The 6444-nt window shown below is 44.2% G+C and overlaps 1 pseudogene; it reads left to right on the top strand.

Moving 5' to 3' along the window:
• Positions 1-5269: 5269 nt before the first annotated feature.
• LOC698778 (large ribosomal subunit protein uL30 pseudogene) lies at positions 5270-6236 on the top strand (annotated as a pseudogene).
• The last annotated feature ends 208 nt before the right edge of the window (positions 6237-6444 follow it).

The following is a 6444-nucleotide window of genomic DNA, read 5'->3' as shown; positions in this document are numbered from 1 at the left end:
GAGGGAGGAGCATGCGCGGAGCCGCCAGCCCAGGACGCGGGACGCCCCACCCCGGCTAATCAGGCCCAGAGCTTGGCAGCAAGCGCAGGTTCCGGCGCGTGACGCCTCCCCGCACCCTGCCCGCGGCGGCTGCCGCACTTTTCAGTCCAGGAAGGCGCCTTGGTCTGGCTCCCAGGAGAATTCGATCCAGACCTGGGGCCTCTTCTTTTATGAACTGACCTGTCCCTGCCCAGCAGCCACCACCAAAACCAAACCAAAACCGAAAATCTGTCACTGGGGCTCCTCCCAACACCGAACTTTTACCCCATCACACAGGGCCCACGCTAGGTGTCAACAAACGTTGAGTGAATGAGAATGTGTATTTGGGGCTGAGGGTGCGGAGCCGGGGGTGCAGTAAGGAAGAAGAGACAATAGTGGGGAAATGGCTTGTCCTCACCCGACCTGGGCCGGTGATAACAGTGGTTAACACTGACAATATGTGGTCCCTGCCACTCCCCAAGAGCTTAGTGGGGAAATGACTTGTCCTCACCCGACCTGGGCCAGTGATAAAAGTGGTTAAACACCGACAATATGTGGTCCCTGCCACTACCCGAGTGCTGCCGAATCCACCCCTCCCCTACCGCTCCCGCCACCGGCAGGTGTTCCTTGCTTGGATCTGTCACTTAACTGGAAAGAAGCTTCTGCATCACCTTCTCTTCTCTGACTCTTCAACCATGTCGAGAAAACAATGGCATCAATTACCTGACTTTTGAGGAACCTCTCATGGCTTGCTTTGCTGTTAGGCACAAATACTGACTTAAGTCTGTACGTAGTACATTCAAGGCCTTGCCATAGTCACTTGTTTTTACCAGAGAGCAGTTTTGCAGAGCCTTAGACCGGGACTTTCCAACTCTTTCACTTCACCCACAACTCGTGTGAAGCATCATAATGTTTGTAAGGCTATGGGAATAAGCAAGGTGGCTTCGGTAGCCAGGGATGACCACCATAATCCATTGGAGGGTGTGTGGCTTGTGGGGGTGTCACTGACTTCCTCAGGCCCTCCAGATCTCTTCCACAATCCATTGGAAGGTGTGTGGCTTGTGGGGGTGTCACTGACTTCCTCGGACCCTCCAGATCTCTCGATTACAGATGGGACTGAGTACCCTGCCCTGAACACACACTCCTTTGCCCACTTGCTGCACCAGGTGCGGGGCTCCTGCGGAGGTTCAGACCGGGCTGCATTTTCCCACACATCTGTCTGAGCGTTTTGAAAGCTACCTAGCTCTCCTCCCTATACTATGGCCAAATTCAAAACTACCAAGGCTAAACTGGCTTCTTCAAAGACCTGCCCAAGTAACAGCGGGAAGCATTCTAGCCCTGAGGGCTGAAACTAGTATCTGATTCGAAGGGCACCTGAAGTATTCCCTGTGGACCCACACTTGAGCCTGGCTTAAAAAGCAATTAGCAGGAACAGCTTAAAAACAAAAACAAAAACCAACACAAAACAAAAAACAAGAATTAGAGTGTTTACAAATCCTGGAACCATACACTAGAGGGCCACAGTAGAACCTCCCATTCAGTTCAAGACTTCCCAGAGCTACAAAAACAAATTCAGGTTGACCTGGTTCAGTGGTGGAGACCTCTGGTCCTGCTTCTGCTGTATCTGTCTTCTCACTCTGGTTTGTGGGGAGCTCTCATGGTAAGAAAGCACTTCCTGGTATTGGATTTATTTATTTATTTTTTTGGAGACGGAGTCTCCTTCTGTCGCCGAGGCTAGAGTGCAGTGATGTCATCTCGGCTCACCGCAACCTCCACTTCCCAGGTTCAAGTAATTCTCGTGCCTCAGCCTCCCTAGTAGCTGGGATTACAAGTGTGTGCCACTTGTAATTTATTTATTTATTAGAGACGGTGCTTCACCTTCAAGTTGGCTCCTCGGTCCCAGGAACACCGTAGCCAGAGGCCCCTACCTCAGAATTATTTTCAGCTTTGAGAGCCAGATGTGGTGGAAGAGGCCCTCCCATGGTTGTTGGTAAACCTCCTTCAGCATTTGCTGTAGTGTCAGGAGTATCAGTAAGTGGGGGCAGAGATGCCACCCCAAAAAGCTGGAACTTCTTCACTCTTTATTTCATTTATTCGAACCAAATAGTTAACAAAGTCTCTGCCAGCATTGCTCTGTGCATCTTTTTTATTGGTGGAATTTCCTATGCCAGTGTAGTTATACCCTTCCACCTGAACCTCACACATGAATTTCTGCCTATTTTTGTTCCCCAATGCTCTAATTTCATAGGATGGGGTCATCTTCCTTTTGCCACGCCAGGCATAGAGAAAATTTTTAACATCACCCATGATTGAAGTGTCTTCTTCAGATCAGCCTACGCTTCCCGGTGCCCAACTCTTAGGACCATGTGGCTCTGGCCTTCCACGGAGACAACAGAGACACACACAGCAACTTGCATAAAGGAATCGGCAAAAATAAAAAATAAAAAATTTTAAGGAGAAAAGAAAGGAGGTTGTTATGACACTTTATGATTTGCTGTGGTTTGAGAGAAATATTGTTTTCTGGTAATTTTGAGGCTGGTTTTATCAGTCCACGCTAATGAATACCAGGGCAGATTAAAGTCCAAGCTGATTTTTAGTTTCTCACTTACAATCTCATTTTTTATCTTAGGCGTTAAAAACATTATTCTGAGAAGGAGCTTCACCAGTTTGCCTAAGAGCTCCGGCCTTAGACACACTAATTTTCTACTCTTTTTTTTTTTTTGTAGGACAGGGTATCACTTTGCCACCCAGGTTGGAGTGCAGTAGTGCAATCACAGTCACTGCAGCCACAGCCTCCTACCTCAAGTGATCCTCCCATCTCAGCCCCTATAGCAGCTGGACTACAGGAATGTACCACCATGCCCAGATAATTTTAAAATTTTTTGTAGTAATAAGGAGTCTCACTATGTTCCCAAGCTGGTCTCTAATTCCTGGGCTCAAGCGATCCTCCTGCCTTGGCCTCCCAAAGTGCTAGAATTAAAGGCATGAGCCTGGCCCTGACACAAATAAGAGGTTAAGAAAATCTTGAAGGTAACCAAAAATTAACGAACCCCCAAAGTGTTTCTGAAACTTGGATATACTTACCTGTTGTTTACATGATTAACTGGTCTAAACAAATACATCAACTATATGTAGGTTCTATTTTCAGAGTTTTGACAATTTCACTTGCCATAATTTATTTTAGTTCAAAGATAATTTTATTTTATTTTCATTTTTATTTTGAGACAGGGTCTCGCTGTCTTGTCCAGGTTAGAGTGCAGTGGCATGACCATGGCTCACTGCAGCCTTGACCTCTCAGGCCCCAGTGATCCTCCCACCTCACTTCCTGAGTAGCTGGGACTACAGGCCTGTGCTACCATGCCTGGCTAATTAAATAAAATGTTTTTGGTAGAGTCAGTCTCACTTTGTTGCCCATGCTGGTCTCAAGCTCCTGGGCTCAAGTAATCCTCTTGCCACAGCCTCCCAAAATGTTGAAATTATAGTCATGAGCCACTATGCCCGACCCAAAGATAATTTTAAAAGCATAATTTAAGTGTGAATTTAATAAAATTAAAATTTATAATATTCACTTAAGGAAGAGATTGGAGTGTGACATCTACTCATTAGGTGACACTTAAAAACAAACTGTGGAGCCATAATGAATACCTCACCCTAATCCTAAATCGAGTGATTTGGATTTATAATCTTTCACTTGTTACATTACATTTTTTAGACAATTCTTTAATCTTGTACTTGTTTATTGAATATATTTTTTAGTTCTGTTGTGATCGGTTTATCAATAGCCTCAAGAAAATCGGCTTCAGAACAAAAACTCTTTTCTTTGTGTTGTTAAATAAAACGTATGAGAGGCCGTGGTTTTGGACTGAGCTCCTGCATTAGGTCGCAACAGATTGAACCAAAATGGGGTCACTTGTGCTAAGTGCCATGTAATCAAGCTGAAACGTAAACAAGAAAATTCCCAAATAGACTGGCTTTTCCCAAAAACAAGAGATTTACAGCAAGCAATCAGAAAAGGCCCAGTCAGCCTGAGTCAGCATGATAAGGAAGTCCTCTCTGCTTTAACCCTTTATAAGGAAAGTAACCTGAAGTAACCTGATGTTAACCAATTCACTTTTTATATTTCGGTTTCCCTATTTCTGTTCAAGTTACCTTAGGAGAACCAACTGGTCTGCCAGGCTTATTGAAGCTCCCTCTATTTTGAATAGCAACTGCCTGTTTTATGAGTCACTAATAAAAGCCAATTTGACATTTTAATCAATTTTTTTTTCTTTTTTTGAGACAGAGTCTTGCTCTGTAGGCCAGGCTGTAGTGCAGTGGTGCAATCTCAGCTCACTGCAACCTCTGTCTCCCGGGTCCAAGTGATTCTCCTGCCTCAGCTTCCAGAGTAGCTGGGATTACAGGCATGTGCCACCAGGCCCACATAATTTTTGTAGTTTTAGTAGAGATGGGGTTTCGCCACGTTAGCCAGGCTGGTCTGAAATGCCTGGCCTCAGGTGATCTGCCTGTCTCTGCCTCCCAAAGGGCTGGGATTACAGGTGTGAGCCACGGGGCCAAGTCAAATTTTGTTTTTGTTTTTTTATTCAACATATATCAAGGAAACTAACGTGGTGCAAACAGTGAACAGAAATACACTAGTATCAAGGTTTTGACACAGATGACATATACTATTTTTAATCTTTCCAACAACCCTATGCAAAAGGTGCTACTTCCTACCTTCAGACTGAGGAAATGTTGGTACAGATATTTTGAGTAACTTCTCGGGATCACATAAGGCAATGAGGGTGGAGTGAGATTTGATCTTAAGCACTCAGACCCTCACTAAGTTATCCTGCTTTTCAAATTCACACCTTGTCCTCCTTTTCCTCCTCATCCGCAGTGATGATGATGGATGCATGTGTGTTTCCCACAAGCAGTTGCTCTTTGCCCTGTCTGGTGTCGACAGCATGTTTACGTCCTCTTTCTAAATCTGGGCGTCACTGACAGTAAATACCCTACTGGGTCAAGGGCTAGAATCACCCTCGGGGATTTACAGTACTCCACCTGTCACTTATGAGCAGCAATCTACCTCCAGGTTAAGAAAGGTAGGTTTCTTCCTGAAAGCAGTTGCAGGGTTTATTCAGCACCCAGGATGTAAAGGCTTAGTGAATTTGTATTGGAGGAATGTGGGACTAATAATTTAAAGATCCAGTAGGGAAAGTAGTGTTTGCTGGAGATTGCAGATTTCATCTTTTTAATAATAAAAGAATAGTTCCTCGTTTCCCGCTGGAACCATGGAGAGTGTCAAAGAGAAGAAGAAGCAGAAGGTTCCTGCTGTACCAGAAACCCTCAAGAAAAAGCAAAGGAATTTCGCAGCGCTGAAGATCAGATGCCTGAGAAAGAAGTTTGCCCAAAAGATGCTTCGAAAGGCAAGGAGGACGCTTATCTAAAAAAGCAAAGCACTACCACAAGGAATATAGGCAGATATACAGAACTGAAATTTGAACGGCAAGGATAGCAAGAAAAGCTGGCAACTTCTATGTACCTGCAGAACCCAAATTGGCGTTTGTCATCAGGATCAGAGGTATCAGTGGTGTGAGTCCAAAGGTCCAAAAACTGTTGCAGCTTCTTCGCCTTCGTCAAATCTTCAGTGGAACCTTTGTGAAGCTTAACAAGGCTTCGATTAACATACTGAGGATTGTAGAACCATATATTGCAGGGGGTACCCTAATCTGAAGTCAGTAAATAAACTAATCTACAAGCGTGGTTATGGCAAAATCAGTAAGAAGCGAACTGCTTTGACAGATAACGCTTTGATTGCTCCATCTCTTGGTAAATATGGCATCATCTGCATGGAAGATCTGATTCATGAGATCTATACTGTTAGAAAATGCTTCAAAGAAGCAAATAACTTCCTGTGGTCCTTCAGATTATCTTCTCCATGAGGCAGAATAAAGAAAAAGACCACCCATTTTGTAGAAGGTGGAGGTGCTGGCAACAGGGAGGACCAGATCAACAGGCTTATTAGAAGAATGAACTAAGGTGTCTACCATGATTATTTTTCTAAGTTGGTCAGTTAATAAACAGTACCTGCTCTCAAAAAAACACAGAATAACTTTTCTTCAACTATCTGGTCAATGAATGATGTTGTACAGAAGAAACCCAGGGAGCATCCTACCTGAAATTTTATTAACAGGTAACTTTTATTTAAAAATTATCAAATAAAATGCAAATTATCTGCATTTTTCCTATTTATTTCCTGTGATCAGATAAGAAAACTAGGCAACACATACGGCGTTTTGGACTTTCTAAGAACTTGCTAAGTTTGTGAGACAAAATGTCATGAGGAGCAGCGGCATCCTAGCCAAGGCCGCCTGCTTCCACTGCCCTTAGTTACAGCCCACAGTTGTATCCTGATCTCAGACTCTCCATGTTAAGTGTCCTAAGAAT

This window comes from Macaca mulatta, chromosome 17 (assembly GCF_049350105.2).
Source record: "Macaca mulatta isolate MMU2019108-1 chromosome 17, T2T-MMU8v2.0, whole genome shotgun sequence".
NCBI classification, from domain to species: domain Eukaryota; kingdom Metazoa; phylum Chordata; class Mammalia; order Primates; family Cercopithecidae; genus Macaca; species Macaca mulatta.
This window is presented reverse-complemented; position numbering and strand designations above follow the sequence as displayed.